General features: G+C 38.5%; 1 protein-coding gene across 1 annotated transcript in view; it reads left to right on the top strand.

Moving 5' to 3' along the window:
• DKK2 (dickkopf WNT signaling pathway inhibitor 2) overlaps positions 1-24,688 on the top strand; it is a 40,839-nt gene that overhangs the window by 1,928 nt on the left and 14,223 nt on the right. The gene's annotated exons all lie outside the window — the stretch shown is intronic.

Below are 24,688 nucleotides of genomic sequence, written 5' to 3'. Positions count from 1 at the left end.
CAAAGTAGTATTCTAAGCCATCAGTATTCTACTACCATGTCAGGTCTCAATGGGGATGGTAGGAATGTTGTGCATTGTAGTGTTGATGGAGGTAGGTTTCTTCAGAAAACATAGATTTTTTTTATACTGCTTGGTATTACTAATACCTCTAAATATAGCTGCTTTTCATAAGCAACAAACAGTGTAGCAGCAAGGGAGCTGCCAACATTCAGCACTAAAACGGCAAAATACTCAGTGCCTGAGGGATCTGTATATTGCCTGCATTTCTCTTAAAACAATGGAGAAACTGCAAGTTCAAGAAATCCACTGAAAGTGTTTCACATCAGCTTCCTAATAATTGAATGTTATCAGTTGGTTTTGTGTGCAGGCGTAATAACAGTGGTGGCAGTTTAGGGTTTTGCGTGTGAGAAATTTGGTTTTAAACTCCTCCAAGCTTTCTTTCCCTAACCACTCAATTGTTCTATAATTTACCTAGAATTTGATCACCTCTCCTTACCTCTGAGCAAAGTCTGGTAACAGATGCTGTGTTGAAGTTTCATATTACTAAAGTACTGTGCTTTTTCCTAGTGCACATTGTAATAATTACTATGTTAAATCACCTTGAGGAAATACAGGAGCATGATACGCTTTCTTATATGTTCTCCTTGTGCTTTCTTTGGTTTTCTGTATATTCATAAAAAGCCAATACATAGGACCCATTTTCCAGCTGAGCGTTGCTTCAGTCTCATCAGTTTCCATGTGGGTACTTGTGGGGCTGCGCTGTACAGACTCAAACATGATATATAGTTTTTGTCCTTTGGAAAATCTTGCTACCTTTCACTTTATACAACATCCTTAGCACTTCAATGTATATTCAACACAAGTTGAGAATGATTGATTGTAAGTCACCCAGTTCCTGGGAAACAGTTGCACTGTCCACCAGTTGCTTTTGCAGGATTTGCCCCTTACTTGCCAACCTGGATAGCTTGCTGAGGACTTGCAGTTACTGGCAAGAACTCGCAAAGTACGCTTCAAATCAGAGATAACGCTGTAAGTATCTGTAGTGGTAGAAGAGATGGCATGCATGGTAAGGGGTCCTGTTTGTAGCACAAGCAAAGACCCCTGGAGAGTCAGTGATTTTGGCTCCCAGGGAAGCAAAGCCTGACCTCCAGTTAAGGGCTGTTGGTGCTGATTTCACCCTCTCCCTGAGACCCTGTCCCTGGCTCCTGCACAGATGTAGTCCATGAAAATAGTTCATATTTGCTACCAGTAATTGTAGATGCTACTTTCGGCCATCTGCCTGAAGCAACAAAATTAACAGTGACTTGCAATACAAAGAAGAAAAAGCAACAGAAGTGAAGGGATGGGATGGAAGGGAAGGGAGAAAAGAGAATAAAACAGAAGGGAGATGATAGAGAAAAGAGAGAAATAGAAAAAAAGAAGTAGCTTTTGTGATAGTACTTTATCTTTGGTGATACTTCCAGTTGCAGGATTGGTAAGCCACTGCATTTTTTAGCAGCGGTGTCACACATCTCAACCAGTTAAGACATGATATTTTCATATTTTTTTTCAAGTACCTTCTTATTAGGTTAGTACTTGATTTGTTTAGATTATGGGATTTTGTACTGAAGTTTTGCAAGCCGTTTGCTAGAAGAACAGGCCTGTGCTTTTCTTTCATAAATAATCTGTTGCATGAGTAGAATTTATAAGGTGTCAAAAGTAGGGCTACATTTTATGTCTTGGTAACATTAAATCGTGAGTCGAGTGTCCTGTTTACAATTAGGAAATAGCTTTAGTAAGGACAAGGATATGCAATTTAAAGGAAAATTGATAGAATTTTGCTGTTGTGACAGCTCTGAGCTGTGCATTCAACCCTCTGCGGATACACATAGTGGAAACTGGAGGACTCGCCAAAACTGATGAAAAGCCCATCAGCCAGCAACCTATTTGTTTTTCAATTATGTTAATTCTCTGGACTCGGAGCAACTTGGGAGTCTTTAATCAGCAATAAATCAACAGATACAATAGTTCATGGCTTATCTAGAGTGTTGATGTCTTTCAGCTGGTAGTTAGAGTGCTTCTGCCCAGAAAGGGAAGATCCAGTGCTCCTTTGTCAGGCAAAGTTCCAGTTCAAATTAATGAAAATACTCACATGAGCAAAGCAAGCTGATACAAGTTGCTGGAAGGACTGCTGGGGCAAATGAGGATTTTAGTAAGACTTATGTTTTATGTCTTTCTGAGGAATATTATTTATTTTCTATTCTTATTCCCTTTACTGCCTTGGATCAGCGGAGAATGAGAAGCACTGACGTGCTAAATCGGTGAGATTTCACTGTCTTCACTGCTCTGTGCTGTCTCTCCTGGTTTCCCCTTTATGCAAACTGTTAATGTTTTCTGAATTTCACAAAGAATCGGAAAATATCTATAGCATTTGCACAAGGGAAAAATTTGCTCAGAATACAGAGCATGTTAGACAAGGTTATTTTTTAGGGTGGTCAGTACTGTATACTGTCTGGCACTGATTTTCTTTCAAAACTCGATTTAGAGAGCTGTTTCTAGGAACAGCTAAAACTTCTGTATTGTAGCCTCTCTGGGAACTTGTTCTGGATTTATCATCTCCCTAAATAAATATGATATAGTGAATAGAGTCACAAATGAAAAAGGCCAGATTAGCCACGATGGTGGATTAATTTTTCTGCCTGTTAGCTATACCTTCCATTGTGTTAGGGCAAGCTCTCCATGTGAACACTCTCACTCAGCTATAGAGATGCAGCTTGAAAGGGAAAATCCCACATATTGTAGCTCTGATGGAAAGGCATAGCCTTTCCAGAGATTCCTGGATGATGGCCCTATAACCTCGTTATTTCACTTCACGGTCTTTATCACTTCTTGCGTCTGGGATACAGTCCCCTCCATCAGTGCTGGTGTTTGCTCTCCTTCATACTCAACCACCTGTAATGATCTAGTAGGCTGAGACCTACCAAACCGTATTTCCAGCCATTTTCCTTCTTTAATCCATGGGTGCTATTATCTTTTGCCCTTTCCAAGTCCTGGCCACAAGCCATTGTTTCAGCTCTTCTTTGCTGCTGCATAGCTGGTTGGGTTTGTGCTTCCCACTGGGACTGTTCCTCCCACTTTCCACACAGACGGGAGCAGCAGCAATGAAGGGAACTGGGATGGCCAAGAGAGGGGGCTGGTACAACTGCAGGGTTGAATGAGAGATAATGGGGTCTGGAAAAGAGAGAGAGGAATGAAAAGCTGGGACAAGTTTCAACACTGCAGAGGCACAATAGGCAGATATTAGATCAGCCTTTGTATTCCAAATATACTCGGTTTAATAAAGTTTTTTAATTTTTATTTTATTTTAAACTGTATCACAGCTTGAACTAAGAAGCTTGAGACCACAGAAACCAAACCAAAAAGGCATTAATCCAAACGGCTACATTGACACTGATCTCATACGTATCGATGCATGAACATGCATGTGTTTCTTGAACAGGACATAGCTACCCACAAGGACTTGCTAGAGAATGCTTGGATGATGCTTTGTAGCAAGTAAAACAGCGTGAGATGTAGTAATTGACTGCAGTACCCTGAGAATGTTACAATAAAATGTACCAAAGACACCAAAAATGTAACCACAATATCTTGAATAGCTAGCAAACAAGACAGTGTAAATTATTTCTACATGGGATTAAAAATAAATTAATTACAATACCTAGAAATTACATCCAGCAACAGCTGCTTTTTTTTTTTGAGAAAGAAATAAATACAGAATTGCTAAATCTGCAGAAGTCACCAGAGAATGTATTCTTTGCTCTTGCTGTTTGCTCTTAGGAATCTGGGAGGCATACTGGTTTACTGGCAGCAGTCTTGCTAAATAGCTGAGTGGCTTGTCTCTTGATTGCAAAAATGGGATGCAGAGTATTATCTCCTTCCTGGGTCATCCTTGGTGTCCCCTTCAATTTGTTATTGCTATTTGACTTCTTAATATAGAGAAAAAGCTCCTATAAAGTGGTTTTAATACAACTATTTCCTATTAATGTTGCAACAATGACTAGAAATCTTCCAGCACTTTGATGAGCTATTTGGTGTGCAAATACTTACGAAGAGTTTATTTCTGCCTGGAAAGTCTGTCAGAGTCCAAGGACAACACAAAAGATGATGAAGCATGATTATATTTTGCCTTCAGAAAAAAAATGAGTCTGATTAACTCATTATGTTTGATTAACTGATGTTTTGCAGATGCAAATATAGCACAAGTTTGATTTTGATTTTAATTATCTCAACACCGGATGTATCTTGCAAGCACTTCATATCTCATGGTTTGTCAGTGGAGCCTTTGGTTCTTTTACAGTTGTACTTACAAATGCCTCGCCCTGGAAATGTCGTTTAGAAGGGATTTAACTCTGCAGAGGAGGAGTTCCACGAAGCTCCTGCTCCTGTTTGTTTTCTGAGCATTGCTTTCCTCTTTAGGTTTTGTGTAGCTGAGAAATTTTTAAAGTACATTCAAACAAGTTTTATGTAGAAATATTAATTTGGAGAACACCCTCAAAGCAGAGACCTTCCATTCCTTCTTGGACTTGCTAAAGACCCTGCCAAGCTCATGCTGCCCCCTCATGTACACACTGGTTGTGGCTGACAAGAGTCAGGGTGCAATGAGTCAGACTTGGACCCAGACTGCAGCTCCCACTTGGCTCATCGTTAGCATGTGGCTTGTCACCATGTCCTGCTATGGTGCTGGGGAGGTTCTTGTTGATGTTGGCACTGCAGTTGTTATGCATTTATGATAGATTTGAGGAGTTGAAGTTTGTATGACACTACAAAGGTAGAGAAGAAAACCAGAAGACGCTTCTCTGCTTTTCCTGCATCAGTAAAACTCCAAGAGGTTTTTGTTTGTTTGTTTGTTTTGTCTTTTTGGGGAATTGAGGATGATCCTTTGGAAAATCTTGTCTTTCAGTGCTGTGTTCTAGGCTGTATTTCAGGTACCTTTAGGTTGAAAACAGCTTCTATGAGCTTCATATCTGTCAATGTGAAAGGCCCATATGAAAGCCAAGATCAGGAGGTTTGTTTTGTTACTTTATTAAAAATCATTTTTACCTGCAAAAGTCTTTATTTTCACTAGAGAACACAAACATTCACCTCTTCTTTTTTTGATCAGGGTATAAGGTGTGCAGTGATCATGTGCATTCCCAAACTGTCACTTTTCTTCAGTATCATTTTTCTCTTTGTGATTGAAAGACAGATTTATTTGAATGGAAAATTTCATGAACACAAAGCAGTTTTCACATTACAATGAAATGTGAAAATAGGTTAATTTATGATACTTCCAAGGTCATTGCAGAAACCTTTGCTCTAGAATGAGCTACAGAAAGTAGCATTAGAGAGAGATGGCATAAAAGGATACACATGGCCGTGACCAAAGCACAGCAGTTTTCAAATAAAATAATGAGCTTCGTTCATTGTAGTTACAGCTTTCTTGGGATTGGCCTTAAATCCATCTATGATTTATATATTTGTGTTCACACAAACAGAAATTGAGTTATGAAAATGAATGGGTATAACACACAGTAGGAGCACGGAGTTCACTCATTTAGCAGCTAAAGGGAAGACTGGAGCAGTGCTACAAAAAACAATACAAATGTAAGAGTTGTTGGTTTTTCCCCCTCAAAGCACATAAGCACACAGTTCAGCCCCTTGGGACTTTCTTGAAGCTAAGCTTTGATATGATTGAATTTTCCAACGCGCAGTAATGAATCTTGGAGACATGCATGTTGCACATATGTAGCGCAAATGGCACTGGCTTAGCATTTTTAGCAGTATGTGAAGGTGGACTGTTCTGCACATGCTCGGGAATGAGGTGTTGCTTCACTCTGCAAGCCCTCTGCCTCATTCTCTGTGCATCATGTAAGTGTGAACCAGGCTGTGCATGCTTTTAAAAGCATATTTATCGGTCCAGTGAATGAGAGGACAGGGGTCAGTTCTACGCGTTTTGGCAGCTTGCATTGAGTGAAGCAGTGATTTGCTGTCAGTGTGATTTCTTCCCTGCAAATCTGAAATGCCTGAAGTGGAGATCTCTTAAAAGGAATTGCAAAGAGAATACGTTTATGTTGCAGCAGGAAACTTGTATTCTTGGAATCTCATTCTTAACTAGAAAGGCATCGGGGAAAGTAGTGCATCTGATGGGGGACAAGCTCCATTATTTTTCCTTTTGCACAAAGCAGAGTAATTTCCAAATTGTTTCTTTTGCTATGTGCTCCTACAGAAAATGGTGCACCTCTTCTTGACCTCCTGCAAAGATTCTAAAGCTGGACACTGTTGTAAAGCAAGGTCTTGGAAGGAGGAGAGAGAACTGTATGTAAAACCACTAACAGAAACGCAAAATGCTAAGCCTAACTAATCTAGCTGGCATTAACTTAATTCATTTTCAGAAGTATAAGAAAGATTTACACTGTCAAAAAAAATTTAGATAAATAAAATAGTGACAGATGTGCTACCATCTTCTGTTTAGTCTTTTGCTTTCCTAGGACTTCCTCCCCTCCTTGTAGCATTTTTTATTTTATATGTTCTTTTTTCATCAGCAAAACTCTGGTGTTTCATGAAGTACAGCCGCAGCACTCTGGATGGCCAACGACAGGTATTCGTGTCAGCTCAAAAGAACCCACAGAAATCTAGGTCCAGCATATATAATGGTGTTTGGATCCCATCTCAAATAGCTTAGGTTGTTTTCTTACGTCACTACTGAGAATAGATTTTGAGCTTCCCAATGCTGGAAGCTCTAAGGAAGACTTCACCTGCCACCTGCTCTTTCAGCTTAATTTGCTGGTGTGCCAGAGTGCTTTCCCCAATTTTCTTACTGCAGAGTTCATGTGGAGTATAACACAAGTGTGCTTTGGCTTATATGGTCCCTGTTCAAAGCTCTGTTATAGAGCATGGTTTTAAAAAGAGAAAATGGTTTGTCCAGTATGACATAGAGCTACAAGGGAGTTGATGTTGCTTCATGTATTATCTTAGGGGTAGTGAGGAAAACTGCATAACAAAAGTTAGGCTTAAAGGATATACTTTGTATTTTGATGGAGGGGCTAAACTGCTTAGCTGAATAAATGTTTTTGCAATTGTTAGAATAAATACATGGGTTTTTTAATGGCTCTTCAGGAATTCTTGTAAGCCTCTGCACTTGGTTTTGTCCCTGTTGCTATCTTCCAGACATCCCACTCCTTGCCAAGGAAATGGCTTTTTAACAAGAAGAATCCTCTGGAAATTACTTTCTGAGGGGGTCCTTGCCACAGCAGCTGCAACAAATTGCAACTGAACTTCAGTCCCAACTGCTTTTTATTGCTAAAAGTAGAAGTGACCAAGTGAATGCGTGTACTATAGCTTCATGACAATTTATTAAGTATCAGAATGTAGTGTGTGGTGTTGTCTAACCAGAAGATTATTAAGGTTTTTTCTGTGGAGGGAAATTTCTCTCAGACTTTGTACCAGTGCTTAAGCTGAAAGAGGCTGGGAAAGTCTTGTTGATCACAAAATGTCCTGTGGTTAGGCAGACTTAGGGTTTTCCTTCTACAGAGACCTCGGTGTTGGGGCCCAGCAAGTGACATTGGTGATTGCAGAGTATAACCAGCACAAGGCAGTGAAAAAGAGAAATCATGGCACTGCAGTCTAATGCATGCTGATCTGCTCCCTGCTGTGCAAACAAGTCTCGGGGGGTGTGAGGTGTTTGGAATTTTCTGAGCAAGTTGTTTTTGAGTAGCAGCATAGCTTTAGCATAGCTCAGATTATGTTAATTGGGAAGATTTTTGGCATGATTTTCCAAATAAGTAACATGGAGACCAGAAACATCAAGGAAGGATGAAGCAAAATGTTGAGATGGTACAGACTGCTTTCTTGTGTCTTTGAGCAGGGTTTGCCAGCTGGAAAGGAGTTGCAGGTCTGCTTGCCTTCCACTCAGACTCTCTGCTCCAGCTTCAGGGCCAGTAGGAGGGTAAGGAGGACTCTGTCCCTTCATTTCTCTAGCAAAGTGACTAGAATGGGAAAGAAGGTGCATCTTTTATACATGGGAATTAGGAGATTCTAAGTTTTGGTATTGCACAAATACATAAAATGTACTAGACAGTGCAAGATTTTCTAAGGATTTTAGTGGTACCAACTTAGCCTTTCTTAGCCTAAGTGTTTCCCTGTATGAATATGAAAATTTGGTTTAACTATTATCTAATCAACAATGGTAGAGCGAAATAAATAGTAAATTAAAATACAGCATTATTATTATTAAAAATGCAGGAGCTATTTTATCTTTGTATTTCACTTCAAGTGTAGAACAAACAACTGTCTGGAGCACTGAAGGGAGAAGGTTATCAGGTGGTTGGAGGAATAAGTTTGAAAGTTGAAGTTGAATGTTTAGCTTTTCCCTGCTTGCTTTCCTGATTTACCAAACTGGGAAGCACATATTTGACCCTCTGCATGACAGGGATTTTGGATGGCTTTATTAAAAAACATTTATAAAATATTTAAAGACTTTTATGCATGGAGATGACTGATAGGCAGATGATGTGCATTCATGCAATGTCTGTTACTGGCACTTCAACGAATTCAGGTTAGGGAGGGTTTAAATACGAGGCAGTAAAACTGGAGATGTTCCTCAGTCCTTTGGAAAGCAGATCTCTAATGAGCTTCATGAGTCAGGTTTCCCTCTTTCCAGGCACACTGGCCTTACTGTCACTGCTGTAGGTTTGGGATTTGGGTTTATTTGTTACAGTTGCAAGGATGTTGCCTTTTCTTAAACCCTGTTCTTGAAAGTTATCAGTGAAGGATAGATAAGAGACTCTTTATTACAGGCACACATGTGCACCGCAGGTGTGAAGGGAACTCTTAAACTGTTTATGAGCACACAAAGCCCCATGAACAAAGAGGGCAGAAAAGAATGTTGTCATTTTAAGGAAAAAAATGTTTTAAGGCCCTGTTAAAAATAAAGCCAAAAAAGAATTGCAAATGTACCGCAGATTGTGTGTATAAGAGGGATTAGCACTGTGAAAATCTTTCATTCTTCTGAACAGGCATATACCACAGACAGGCCCGGATAGCTGAGATACCATTTGACATTTTCAGGCTCTTGTCTCAGTGATTTAGCCACAGAATCCCTCTCTAATTACAGCAAGCAGACAAAGAGTAGGATAGCATCGTCTTAATTCTGTTTTAAAGATTTTATATAAGTAGAAGTTGGTGCATATGTTATACAACGGTGTATGAGTACCAGGTCTGGGGGCAGCTGTCACTCTTGAATTTGGTGGGACTAAAGTCTGTTTTACAACTAAAGGTCCTAATGGGAGGGTAAAGGATGGGGAAAATGGGAGAAAACACATTCTTGTCTGTAACAGCCATGTGATGATATCTTCACTTGCTCAGGAACAACTTTCAGGTGCACTGAGGGGCATGTTCATAATGGTGGTCACAATTCAGTGTTAAAAGAAGTGATGAAACTTGCTCCACTCCAGCACTCTTTCCCAGCAGATGCAGCAAAAAAATGTGGCCACAGGTGGAAGTTCATGCTGCCCAGAAATGCCACATTTCGGCTCCTTACTCTGCAGAACATACTGTGCTATTTCTTGTCTTACCCATGAGGTGCTGCATGCTTCTGCACAGGAAGCCATCTCAAAGGTTAGGCCCTGTTTATAGATAGGACGAATTTGAAGAGTATTTATGTACCTAACTCCTTGACTGTTTTCAGTGGCAAATAGGTACTGCATGCCTTTTGGGAGTGGAACTGTGGCCTTTTCCATAAAGGAGAGAAATTCAGCTCAGAGGAAAACATCCAGCTGAGACTCTCTCACTGCAAAGCATGCTTTAGGGAAAAGGAGCTCTCTTGTCTTTCATCAGCAATGTAAGAAAGTCTTGATTTGAGCATCAGAATAATTTAAATTAATTACTATTACAGGAAAAGTTAAATCAGAATAATTTGTGCAGTTCCCTCAACAGTAGAATAATGACATGAAAAATTGAGATGGATCTGTATCTAATGTACACAGTTCCTCTGGCCTTTCTGTATAGGTTTTGAATTTCATCCAGAATAACCCTTTTCTTGAAGCAGTGTCATTATTTTTTTTTGGTGTAAATCTGGACAAGGATGCAGAGATGTTGCAAGCAGAGCTGTAGCGTTTCTCTTTAATGAGCCTCTTCCTGACCCACCCTATGTAAAGCAGTTGACACATCATGTGTTGTGCAGCTGGGATGACTACCCTGGCACATGTATCTGACACATGAATGTATTGACTTTGGCCTTTTGGAAGCATTGGACCCATGCTGTTCTCCAGAGATGTGTCTAAGTCATTTCGCAGATACTGTGGCTATAGCAGCAGTAGGAGCAAAAGCTGCAGTGGAATTCACTGATTTAGTGGATTCTGTGAAAATAGATTGCACAACAGACTAACACTCAGTTTCTGGATTTTATTTCCTATCTTTCCCTGGTTTGACCTACAGTGCTCCTTCTGGCTGCGGGTCAGCATTTAGGTCTCATGTTGTAGAGTTTGTGTGGGGGTATTTGTTTGGGGCTTGGGGGGGACTGGTGTTGATGGTTTGGGTTGGTTTTGTTTTGGTTTTTTAAAATGCAAGGCTTTTGTGATGTAGCACTTTACATTTCAGTTTTCCCGTTCACTGAAGGGCAAACCAGTTCTGTCAGTTACCAGCTGAAGGGCTCAAAAGGCTGCTTAGGTGGCACAGGGATGAATTTCAGTGAGCCATGCTGCTGAAATAGCATGAGCAGAAAAGACCAGCCATGAACACAGTTCATGTGGTGTCAGTGGTACAACATATATGTGTTACTGCAGGACGGGGAGCTTGGCTGCTCCTGGTGCTGTTGACTTCACTGAAAGTCTTTGTGCTTGTATGCTTTGACCAGTGGTTAGTAAAACATCACGCTGCTTTTACTTTTGATCCTCTTCTGTCCTAAATGACCCAATCGACAGGAAATTAGTTTAAACAGTAGCTACTAGGAGGCATTTTGTGAACATTTGCTTCTTCTAAAGTTTATTTTCACAGTACGTTTCACCTGAATATTTTCCAGAACAAAAAACCTCAAAAGCCCTGCCGTCCTGATAACATGTGTGAGGCTGAGGCTTCCCTCTTCCATCCAGCCTACCTCACAAAACAGTCTTTTATTACTTAGCCTTAATTATGTTTGTAAAGATAATATTAAGGTTAATTTTTCAAAACAGCACGCTCTTACCAGGCTAATGACAAATCAAAATCAAACAACATTTCTGGCAAGTAATTTACCACTGCTCTTCAAGAACTTGTGTGAAGGGATCTATAGCTCAATTATAAAGATATCAAAGAAATAGAATAAGTAATAACTGATCAGTAGCCAGGAAAAAGTAAGCAGGACTAAGCAGCCAGCTTCACAATGCAGAGAGGCTACAAGCAAAGTTTCACACAAATCTTTTAGAGGCTGATGCTGTTCAACTTACTGGTAAATTGTCTGGAAAATGAGGGATTAATGAGGCACAAAAGTTTTTAATGAATTGTATTCAGAACAGTAAGAACTTAAACAGACCACAAATGTCAGTGTACTGAGCATCTGAGAAATAAAAACTATGGGTAAAATTCCATTTCTACAGTATCAAGCAATGTACATGGCAAAATGTAATGTACACAGCATAATGAATGGCGTAACGTGATGGCCGCTAGACACATACAGTGAGAACTTCTACAGTTTGGAAAAGGGATGTCCATGGGAGAACAGGACAGATATATATAAAATAAATACTGAAGAGTTTGGAAAAGGTGAGTGGAGAGCAATCACTCAGTATTTGCCCTAGAAGAAGAGCAAGATGGTGGGAAATTATCAGGCAGCGAGGAACTTTTTCCTATTATATAGCTCATTGCCACATGATGCTGCAGGAGACATATGGAACTGCTCAAACGGAGATGAAACAGGCACAGAGATGAGAGATTGCAGTGGTAGGTACTAAACGCAGTGGTAAAACTTAAAGCTTCAGATGGGTCTAAGCTGCTGTTGGCTGAAGCTGGAAGAATGCATCTGGGAGATATCCTTCTGTACTTGCCTATGCTCTTACTCCTTGGAGTATTTGCAAGTAGCAGGATGCTAACCACTTTGCTCTGATACATTATGGCACCTTTTATGTACTTTTGTAGTTTATAAATAATTTTCAATTTTTATCAGCATGTGCAATATTAATTTATATTTTATCAGTATCATAAATAACCCAACTTGGTACTTCAGTTTATCAGGAAACTTAAGCATATATGGTTCAATGTAAGCATTTGTGTAGTTTTTTTAATCTCAGGATGTACATATATAAGTATTAGGCATATTTTTTTCCTGGAGTCAATCTATGGGTCTATGACAGTAGGCGATTTCATATCCTATCCAATGCCCATGTGTATCAGTGTGAATATTCCCCTGAACTTCAGTGTGGGTTTGTTTTCCAGAGAGACTTCTAGACAAAATGTTAAATATTCCAAAGCAATTGTTGCGGCAAGTGGAAAACATGATTTATAATGAAAAGGAAATGGAAAAATGAAGAAACAAAGAGGCTGGGGATGGATTTGCAAAGTATGTAGCACGCATAAGTCAGGGGAGACTTTTCAAAGAATTTTGCTACCCTTTAGTCAGCTACAGAAGTAAATACTTCAAAAAAGTGTCAGATTTTTGTGTCATTCATCACTTAGAATTGAAGGATTTGGGTTGTCTTTTTGCTTCCCTTTGTTGCTTCCTCAAGGTGTTTTTTTGCTCCAGAGTAAATTTTTCCCTCCCAAATTATCATTATGCATCAGGCTGAGTATCTTCATACCCTATAGAAACTTCATAAATGCATCCTGTAATTTTGTAGTGAGCTTCTTTGTTAAGCACTATATATATCAATGAACTGACTTAAATTTAGTTTCAGAATTCACCTTATTTTATCTTAGCCCTCTTAGCCATTCTGTATGCACAGTTATCTTTGAAGGGCAGAGTTCGCTATAGGCAAGATCAGCAAACTTGGACTTGACAGCAGAGTAAGTGACAGTAACTTCCTTATGAACTCATGGTGGAAGCAGCCAGTACTTCCTCCTGCCTCTTAGTGAAGTATATCCTAAGCTGGTGAAAATATCCAACCCTGGAAGACTAAAGTGAGATTTTCCTCCTTTAAATATGCTTTATGTATTTCAGTGATTCATTAATGGAATGGTTTACTAGTGCAAATTATATTTATCATTTCTGCTGTTAGCACAACCTTACAGCTGTTTGAAAAGTCTAATGTTTCCAAAATTGCTACAGTTTTAATGGGAAATACTCTCATACCAAGAAAGTATAGGGTTGGTTGGCTCCATCTACCAACAGATACAACTGAAGACATAGAGCAACTCAGGAGTAGAGTCAACAACGCAAGAATCTTTTACTTTGTATTTCAAGTCTATTTGAGCAGAGGTTTTAGGGAACCTAATCAGAAGTCATTGTGTTGTAAGTGCTGGTGGTGGTGGGTGGAATCTTTTCTCTGCTTTTATTCAATCTCCCTTCACATTAGCCAGAAGAGGGAATCTGCAGTCTAAAAAATATTGTGTTCCCTTTGCTGCTCCCTTTGGCTGCAGTCTCCAGTTACCAGTTCTGACTTAAATTAATATCAATAGTATTGAAAACAAAATTAAAAAGTCTCCTTTGATTATCTCTTCCACCAGCAAGCTCCAGACTAGTTAAAAGCCAGGGCTAACACACCTGTTTACTTTGGCATTCCAACCACCCAGGTTCAGTAAACAGCTTGGCAGAGCTGCTGCCTCTCTACTGTACTTGAAAGCAAGGCATAACATCTTCTGACAAGTTAATTGTTGTGATGAGTCTTGTTACATTTATGGCTAATGCAGTACATGAGTTTTGATAGAAGTTTCCAAGTTCAGTCTACTCACTTTAAAGCAAAAGTGGAAAGGAACTTGCTACTCTGAAATACCCTTTAACACCAACAAAAATGGTGTTAAAATTGGAAATCTTTTTTTGCTGGAAAAAAAAACAATCCCAGCTAATGGTGTGTATTTGTCATTCGCTGATTTTGTGCATATAGAATACTGGTTATCTGAACACACTGCTTTTAATGGGCATGCGATACAATATTTACTAGGGCCACAAATGCTTGGTTGGTTGGTTGGCTGGTTTTGTTTTTTCCAGACTGGTGTGGGGCTGTCAGCTCCCTTTTGCAGTTTATGTAAGTAGTCTGATTTTTCAAATTGAGCTTCCAGCAATACTTACAGGTCATAGCTGGAAGATGATGGGTGCTTATCACTTTTGAAAATCATCTGATTTAACTAGATGTCTAGAGGAAGCCTGGGTCACAGCTCCATTACATTGTCTGTGTCTGTTCTCATTTCAGCACTTTCTAAATTTAATTAAAACCTCCAAATTCTTCCCTCTTGTTCTCCTCTCAAGACAGTGGTATTATGCCTTTGTAAGATGGCAAATAAAAATGAATTGTTAAATAATTATAAAATTAGAGTGCATGGATCAGCACTGCACAACCATTCAAGAAAAAAATAGAGTTGGTAATAGACAGCTGATTGAAAATAATACATCTTCTCTGTTGATGGGCTCATGATTGGAGAAGTTACCAGGTCTTTTCTAGCCTATGCACTGTCAGCCACTGAAGCCAATACAGGTCTGCATGATGTGGTGATAAAAGTGTTGGTTTGCTACTTGCATCTTAATGTCACAGCATTGCTGTTACTGATAGAAATGCACTGGTGAGACTAATAAAAATCTGGGGCTTTGGAGATTGTTTTTGGTTATCCAATGACATTTCTTTGCTTAAAAAGAGAAAATACAGAAATTGTTTTTATGACACAGAGTTTGAAATAAGAAGTAGGTGCTTCTTTTGAAAGAAATCAAAATTTTTATTTGAAATAAGAAGTAGGATTTGGAGCAGAATCTTGCCTCTCCTTTTCCTGAAGACATTTATCCAGATCATCTAAGTTTTTTCTTACAATTCAGCAGACTTCTGACATACGCAAAAAGAAATACTGTAACTTCCATGTTGCATTACCTTCAAAGAATTGTATCATTATTATTAAAGGATGCAGAAGTTAAACTGAGTCATTCAAACAGTTCAAAGGCACAGAGTGGAATTACCTTCCCAAGATGGTTCATTGTTATGTGAGTGTAAATTAAAATGAATTTACTTAAGTTTACTGAAACTTGCACCAAGATCTGTATTCAGCAGATGACCATTTCTTTCAAAAGCATAAAGGGACCACTTGATTAACCCATGAGTGAAAGCCTGTCATTTTAAGTATAATGTATTGTCAGCTGTCATCAATTATGCTAAAGTTTTATGTCAGTGATTCCAAAAACTTGCTATTGTATGCCATCTGAAGTTCCCCATAATGTAAAAATGCTCTTCTCTGAAACAAATATATGATATTTTAAGGAACTCAAAATGTTTGGAAGATGATAACATAGATGGCCAATCCAAACATTTGCATAACAGAAATTAGAGCATTTTCAGAGAATTAATGAATGGTGTTAAATGTCATAAAGCTTAATAGTTAGTACACAGGTTAAAAATGATACTGTTAAAACCAATATTTCTTTAAACAAAATTATTTTCTAAATTTGCCTTGGAAATATTTGTTTTCAAAAGATGCATACCTAACCTATTTTCTACTTTTGGAATTCCATTTTTTGACAAAATATTCTGGTTCTAGAATTCCTGGAAACATCAGAATTTGTGAGTGTTTTTAGTGCTTAAGAGGAAATAGAAAATCATTGAATGGAAACTGCAAAACTTCACTGGGACTGCTTCATTTTCCCATCAAAATTCTTGGAATAAAAAACTACTTTTTTGTTTTTAATCATTCAAGGAAAAATATTTTGCTCTATTCACTATTTGTAGAGATTCCAAGCAGAAGAATATCTCAGTTTAATGCTGATAGGAAAAATATTTGCTTTGAGAACCTGCATTGCTCTTGAATCGGCAGGTTACTGCTGAATTCGTTTTCTGTCTTTCTCAGCTTTCACACTCGCTTACCATTCTCTCTGTGATATTACACTGGTCAGTTTAGAAAACTCTTCAGTGTATAGAAATCTAAGTTCCCAGTATTCTGAATTAGATAGGAACTTAATTCATCTGACAAACTTTTGAAACTGGGGTTGTAATTCCCAGTTCGTTCAGATACTTAATGATCATTTAACCTCCTGTCTGTATTTTTGATTGCTGACTTGCTTTTTAGACAGTAGAAGTCCATCAATCTTCAGATCAGAAGCATGGGGTGCCCCTCCAGCAGACAAACGTTTTCCACCAACATTTTGAAGAGAATAAAAATCTAAATAAATAACCCCCAAGGTTGAAAAGAGTCTATTCACGAAACATTGGTAAAGTAATTCCACAGGAAAATAAATGTTCAGCAAAGTGACCTTTCATTTGAAAATTGGATCCAGATTTTACAGACTGAGAAGGGTGAACAACTGTGTCAAATGCAGGGCAAAGTAGTTTGTCTCTGAAGTGTGTTGCCACAAGATACTAATGTTTTGCTTATGGAGAAGTGCAATCTGGGCAAAAAGTAAACAGGCTTTTTTATCAGAGAACTGTTGAAATCACAGTACCATGAACACTCTCCCTCATGAATTATATGCAATTCATATATATGATATATATGTACCATCTACCAACTAGTTCAGAATGATACAATTCAGGACAGATTCATCTGGTAACAAACCCTTTTGGAAATTAAGATTTCTGTTCTTTGAAGAAAGATGGTAAAACTATTCTGTCTGGAAGGCAATGAAAATGAGACTTTTGGGAAAACCAGGCATTCAGTTCCCTGTTTATCTTTTGTTTTCACACTGTTGTTCCTTAGCTAAATTCCTCATTATTGCCTTTATATTCTCCTTTCATGAGGAAAAGAATTCGCTTCTACCATGGAGCTAAATTTAGTAGTAGTAGTAGAATTTATTGAGGATGAAAAAAAGTGTGGTAGGAATATAATGAGCAGTTATAACAAAAGGCAATGTTATAACTCTTCCACTTCTTCAGGCATCCATATAAATTTAAAATCCCTAGTTCTTTCTCTGTAAAGAGAAGTCACTGTGAGCTATTAAAACTTGGAAAATCTTATTCTCCCTGAATTGCACTGATTTATTTTTTTTTCCACCTGTGCAAGCCCTCTGAGTTGAAAGGAAATTTCAGCCATGCACTACTTGTAAGTCTGTGGTATTTGTGACAACTAAGCCCAATCTTTGTGCTCCAGGTTACGGTGAATTTGTGCTGCTATCGACTTAGCAAGTGATGAGTTAGGGTGTGGAAAAAAGATTTTCAGAAGGCAACAAAAGCATTTCTACCTTTAAAACCCTTGGAGAATTTTATCCAAGGACATAATTTTAGGGACGGTATCGTAAGGAGAATGTCTTTCCCATTGTAACAGTTTATCCTAATTTGGACCTGTACATTTATGTTTCACATTATATCTGACATATAATATCTGCATGCATATGCATGTATACTAAGGCTATCTATGGTACGTGGATTAAGCAGGAAGGTTATAACATATTTTCTGTTTTTTACTCTGATATTATTAGAATTGCTTTTGCAATCTCTAGAACCAGGAAAAGCAAAAATACCATAGAAGAACTTTTTCTTGACAAATTTTGATAAAGACACAAAACTTCAGTTCTTGTTAGGGAAAAAAAGAACCCAAACACCCAACAAACAGATTTCTACATATTAGGTATTTTCAGAACTGAAATATTCACAATTATTTATTCATTAGATTTCATTATTCAGTCTTACTACCTGGTCAAAGCACAGAGAATTTCCTTTTCTAAATAGTTTTTGAAGATAAGTTTGAAGTTTGGAAGTAAAATAAAAGTATTGTGAAACAGATTTCTTTAAAAATGGCAAAATGCACTTTCATTTGTATTGTTTTCGAATGTTTAAATTTAGTCAGTTCACAAACAGGACGAGGATGATTTTATCTGGACATTAAATCTTTCCTGGAATCAGGCTGTGCACTTTTTCTGGTTTGCTCATCACCAGTAATAATAATTCTGAAATTGTCTTTTGGTCAAGAAGTTTGCTGGTCATGCACACACTAGAGAGAATACAATTATTTATCTGGATCCAGGTTAACAGGAGTGATAAGTGGGGGGAAATATTTATTGTATTAAGGAAATTGAGAAACAGCTGATTCTAGGCGGATCTCATGGGGTAATTTAACACAATCCCTTATTTCAGCAACCTGATTTCAGATGGGAAGACTGATAAAGACTAAGAAGTTTTGTAGTGCAAAATTAGTGTTTCTTAGGTTAAAAAACCCCAGACTGTTACAGTTGTGTTTTTCACATTGGAAAACAACGTTTAAAAAGAAAAACTGTTAGCACAACGCAAAGAAGAAAAAGTATTTGCCATCCTCTTTCCCTTAACACTTGTCTTTTGCCATTGCTCCCAGTTTTGTGGGCTGGACTTCTGTTGCTTCTGTAAGGTGGATTTCCTTTTGTAGTATCCTTAAAATAATGGGCACCTTTTCATTTTCTCCTGTGGTAGCAACAGGACTTCCTTCAAGTGAAGACACATGCAGGGCTTGTTCAACAGGACATTCTCTCCACACTGGGACTTTGAGGAAAACTAGAAGCAGTAAAAGAATTTCCTGAGCACTGTTGAATAAGAAAATTATTTCTGTAGAATCGCAGCTCATCACACTGCCTCCTATTTTAGAGGAAAGCTAACACAGGTGAGACTGAAGGTGGTTAGAACATATATACTCTGCCCCAAAGCCTGTTAAAGCTAGCCTAGTGTCAACTGATTTTAAATTGCAGGGACTGCTTTGACTTTAAGTAAGATCTCCCAAAAGAAGTAAACACAGTAATAATAAATGTAACATTAATCTTGTATAGGTATGCAAGAAATGTGGAATGTAAAGTACAATCCAACTACCTGGTGCAACCTGACATACTGTTGTGGAAATTGGTGGGAGACTGACAATTCCCAACAGAAAATCTGCCCCTGTAAATAACTTTACCTTCTTTTAATTCAAGTTTTTCCTAGACTGCAATGCCACAAAACAAACTTACATTACCTATTTCCTCATGTAAGTGTGTATCTTGGCATATCTGACACAGAACAGTAGTTAGGGATATCAGCCAGCCTTCTATGTCTGGTTTTGGAAAACTGCATGTCATTTGAAATTGCCATGCAAATATGTGTTGTCTTTGTCAAAGTTCTCAGCTTCAGAGCCAAATTTTAAAACATGGCTATAATGCTTGTTTGCTTGTACAGATCTGTTAGCTAGCGTTGTTTCTGCCTCACATTCATCATGAGAACACATGGAGAAACACAATTGTTAGTTTTATAGAATTCTTTCTAAACAGCTTCCTACTTGGTAAGGTGAGGATGGGATTGGCAAAACAAAGAAATATCCATTTGACAAAACAAAGAAATATCCATTTGGTGTTGTGACTGGGTTTACTCACGGGGTAAAACTCTGCGCGTATGACATCAGTAGGTTTTCAAACTACATCAGGGGGATATTTATTGGCCTTGCTGTTTTTTGCAGCACTCAGAAAAGAATAAAGAAGTGTAAAGGAACAGCTTTTTAAAGTTCTTCTAGGAGAATTTAAATCCCATATTTTCCAACAACACGAACGCGGCTGCATTTGAACGCTAAACCAGAAAGGTTTATAGCGCATATGGTACCTATTTGAATTTTTTAAATGTCTAATTTCTGCTGTGGAAATGGAGGCCAGCTTGAGTTATTTATTGTGGGATGCAGAAGGAAATCACGACCCTTTGCAGGGACACGTTAGAATCCCTGCGCCATTCAGCCGGTTTTCTCCTGTCACACCTACTTAAATTTTCAAAAAGACGCTTTAATGTATTGAGTGTGCTCTGGATCATACTAGTTCCTGAGCACTTATGACAGCTTTCAGAGATTGCTGGTGGCTCCCAGTAGATTGTAATTCTAGAAACAGGAGCCTGATGCTAAGCATCACCACCTGTTCTCCATTATTTTCCTTCAGAAGAAAACAATGCAAGTATAAGATTACATACTAATGGAACCCATTTTCCTAAATAGGTACATTTGGTCACATGTAATTTGGTGGCCCATAAAAGAAAAAAAGAAAATAGTAAGCAGTTTTCAAAAGGGAAAAACAAATAAAATTTAAATGAAGAGTTTCCTAACTACGTTAAGTAAACCCAGTTCTTACATGGCAGGTATACACCAATATGTAAGTACATGCAGATTCCTTGTTGGAATAGCTGTGTTTTCAATTTGATTTGTTGACATATCCTAAAAGACTTTGGACCTCATTCAGCTCTTTGTAAATCCACTACAGGGCTAAATTTGAACCCTTCTGGCATTTACATTGGAATTCCTATTTCTACTTAGCTTAGAACAATGCAGGTCTTGTCTCTAACTGAGGTTCCTCTGCTGCCTCTCAGCAAAAAATGGTGTAAGCATGTATAGAATGTTGTCATAATAATACTTGCAAATAAAATGTTTGTTGTGTTCTGTTATCATCTGCTATACACCAGCATGGTCCCATGTTCTATCTCTGCTATATATTCATGGGACACATCTAGAAAAATGAAGGAATTTTGAAACTGAAATCATCAATGCATTGGTTTTTGCACATACATGTGATATAAGCAAGCAGTACATTTTGCAAGCATGAAAGCTTTGTCTCCCTCCTTTGAAATCTTGAACATGGTAGTATTCATATAGAGCCTGGCTCATGGTAGTAACCAGCCCTGGTTACAGATTCAGACCAGTCTCTAAATGGTACCCATATCTACTTCTTATCACTTCTCGTTTTTTGGGTTTTTTTTTTTCCTTTTTCTAATGTATTATTCCCAAAGCTACTATAAAAAGGCAGATACTTTTTTCTTAAGGAAAGCTTTTCCTCACTTCTGCTTCTTGGTGATTCCCCACTGAGAGTCCACATCAGACTGTTAGGTGGCTTTTCAGTAGTACCTTTCTTGCAAACTCTTCGGTAAAAGAGGTGGGTTTTTTGAAATAACATTTGTTTTCTGAAGTGTGTTAGCTCCTGAATTTGAAAAATGAATTCCAGTTAACTGACAGGCAGGAAATGAAGGGTCGTGGTACTTTATCCACAGCTTTGCAAGTTTGGAGAGATGAGGTGTTGTTAGCAGTGTTTTTTCTCTGTGTGTGCTCAGGAGATGCCAGGTGCCAGTGCAAGCCCCGTACCTGGGGTCTTGTGTCTTGGCATCTTGTTCAAGGGCAGCTCCAGAGAAGCCTTGGTGGCATGCACCCTGCCTGGGGACAAGGAACATTTTAATTCCTTCCAAGCAATGGTGAAATTTGCCAGTTTGCCAGTCACCCCTGGTTTTGGGGGCAAAACATAGGTAGAATCCTGAGAACTAGAAGATTCGTAGTCCAGATGTCCTGTGTGATCCATTGGAAGACATCCAGCAGGGACCTACAGACCTTCACCATGTACTGAAGTTAGAGCTGATAATAGTAGAGAACCATCACCCTTCTCAGCTGGGGTTTCACTACAAACCTGCAGGCCTTCTCTGTTTTACCACAGGCAGCCTGATATGTGAAGTATAGAGCTCCTGTATTCCCTCATTTAGTGTAAAAGATTTAACCATTAATCTCATGAGAACTGATGGGGCCATGTGTATACTGGACACTTCATAAGTACTTAGGTCATTTTCTAGAGTAGTTTGGTGGCTGTATGGAACAGTTGAAATGTAAGCACTGCCTTAGCCATAATTACCACTGGAGAAAGGCTCAGGATCAAAAAGGAGTCTGGTTTATTCTCTCAGATGTGTTTGTCCTGCAGTAGTCAACTGGAGTCTTAAATCTGAAACTGGAACAGCTTTTGTTCAGAGGAAGCAGAAAAAGTAGATTTATGGAGTGCTGTACAGCTGCTATTTTCTGAATGCAGTAATGGTTTTTAACGTATTTTTAGATTTGCAAATATGTCTACTGACTTAAATATTTATTCGTCTACAAAACAAGATTATTTAAATGTCAAAATACTTTAATTTCAGAAGTACAAAATGGATTTTTGAGGATATTGACAGACCATGACCTTATTCTGTACATAGATGAGTGGAGGTAGTACTTCAGAAAAATTGATACACAGTCTTAGCTTTTCTGTGAACAAACCAGACTGTTTGCATGCCTCTTTTTAAGAGCTTGGCCAAGTTGCTCTAAAATAACTCAAAGCAAATGCCTCCAACTAATGTATAATTTGCGTTTCATAGTATTTTTATGCAAGTAATGTATTGATGACCTGCTCATCAAATCTTTACTCATGTGCTTAGTCTTTAATGAGAAAATCTATTGTGAAGCCCAGTGAAACCATGGGATTATGTATCATGGTGAGGACTACTCACATTAGGGAGAGATTGCTAGATCATGCCTTTCCAGCCTTCTAATTTCCTAAATAAATTAAAACCTTTGTCCTGATTTTGGCTGGGAAAGATCCTTTGTTGGCCAGCCATAAAATTTCCCTTCATTTATGTTCGTTTTTTAGTTCTTCTTACAGAGGAGATAACAGCGGTGCTGGATTGAACATCTTAAAGACAGCACTCTGGCAGAGCAGGAGCCTGCATCCAAGCAATGAGTGCTGTACAAATAGCTTTGCTGTTACTCATGTAGTTTGCTAATGAAAACAGTGATCTGTGAGATTCATGAATAGAGTTCTGCCTAATGGAGTCTCATTAAAACAACAGTTTGTTGCTTTCCTTTTGAACTTTCAGAGGTTTTTCTTGAGTTATACCCGATAGGAATGATAAGGGTACTACTGCATGTTCCTCAGCAAATCTGTAACATGCAGGCGTTTTTCCATGTAGGTGGGTGTGTGTATTTACATGAAAGGTGGGCCTAAGACAGACTCATTTCCAAACCAGATGTACTTTGACATGAAGACTTTAAGATAATTGAATTTTTTGGTATATGGTAAACAACTGTGGCTTAGCCATGAGTAAAAAGAAGCTGACACTGGAAAGAGATGAGGAAAGAAGGTCGGCAAGGCTTTGTATAAACAGCTGGAAGAGGTGCTGGGGAGGATCCAGGCATTTGTATTTTGCTCCTAGCATGCACTCCCTACTGGCCATCACTCTACAAACAGATGGGTTTTTCCTGGTGTGACAGATTGGTGAGCTGCTCCTAATGCTATTTGTCAGTGCCTTCGATTTCCCTTCACTGAGTTTTATAATGAGCATTTAAAAACGCAGTAGAGAAATGGTGAGGTCGGTGATTGCAAGGGTGTGTGTGTTAGACACAGCTTGTCTTCTCTTTAAAGAAAAATGGACTAACTGAATTAGCATGTGCTTCTTACTTTATTTTTCCAGATCTCATGGTCAAGGTAAATCTTGTTAACACATGATGAAAAATGAGAACAGATTTGGAGAGGGATGTTTTGGAGCAGAGTGATTATGTTCTTTTAGAATGTTCTAGAAAGATTTCAAAGTATCAATGCTGTATTTACATATTCAAGTAATATTATTAATAGTATGAAGTATACAGAGGCCTACCTGATGAGCAGTACTTGTATGATACGGCTTACTGGGGCTTCTCTTAGTGTTTACACTGATATCAGTGATCCCAATGCTCTTTTACACCTTCAACCTTTATGCTTCAGCTGATTGCATTGGTTTAACTGAGGAGAAAAAAAAAATCTTTTCTATTGAATAAACCTGGAAAAAGGTACTTAGATTAAATCTTTTTAAGTACACTACATGCTATCTAAAACTTAAGTTAAGTACTATTTCATATACCCTGTTGTTGCTGCTCAAGATAGCCTGACAACCTCGCACCAAGAATTTTGACTGATTATTTTAATTATACTGATGGAAACGTATGTTCTTCCTTTAGTGAAAAGGCTTACCTCTCTACAATATATATCCTAATTGTTAACCCTCTAAGGCAGGGCACTGTCTTGCCTTTTGGTCAAGTCCTGAACTGTCACATTTAAATGTTAACTAAAACAAGAACAGTGCACCGAAGTGACCAAGTAAGAGTTTTCAGGAATAAAGCCAGTGTTTGCTATGCACCATACCTATGTACAAAAAAAATAGTTAATCTTTGACAGCCTAACTCTAGCAGAGAGTCCAGGCTTCAGAGAGGGCTTTATGGGAGTATTTACAGGAGCAGCTTCCCACAGCAGGCAACTGGGACTCTGTAGCAGCTCTTCCTTCCCTTGCAGGCATTGAGAGTGGAGGGAGTCATTCCTCCTTCCTTCAGCCCTTTCATCCACACCGGGCATGAGGGCACCTGTAAAGCAGGCTGCAGAGAAGCTGATGGCTTCTGTCCCACTGATACCAGGGCAAAGGATTAGGAATGAAAATGGCATTTCAGTATTTCCAGAGAGGAGCATTTCTATTCATATTCATCTGGACAGGGATCAAAATGCAAAGTTGTAGCAGCAAAGAACCACAGAGGTCTTGTACTCTCTCCTCCCCTCCTTTCTTATGTGTGCAGGAAGGCCAGCAAGAGATTGGTTTAGGAAATTATGGCAAATCCTGATGTTTAGTCCCTCTGGTGACCATTTTGCATGACTCTCAGGAAGCTAAATTCCTGAATTAATGAGGCAGCAAGTAGCTGTGAGGCTTCGTCCCAGTGCCTCAGTTTTGAGACATCCTCTTCTTAGGCAAAGTACCAGTCCCATATGATCCTTTGAATGGGTTTCACAGAAAATGCACTCTAACAGTTTATCAGAGATATTTTGTTATTTTATGGACCAATTTTCATACTTGAGAGAAAC

Source organism: Neopsephotus bourkii, unplaced genomic scaffold (genome assembly GCF_033783945.1).
Source record: "Neopsephotus bourkii isolate Nb327-2 ecotype Australia unplaced genomic scaffold, CSIRO-AGI_Nbou_v1 NB_787, whole genome shotgun sequence".
NCBI lineage: Eukaryota > Metazoa > Chordata > Aves > Psittaciformes > Psittacidae > Neopsephotus > Neopsephotus bourkii.
Note: the sequence above shows the minus strand (reverse complement) of the source record. Positions and strands in the feature narration are given on the sequence as shown.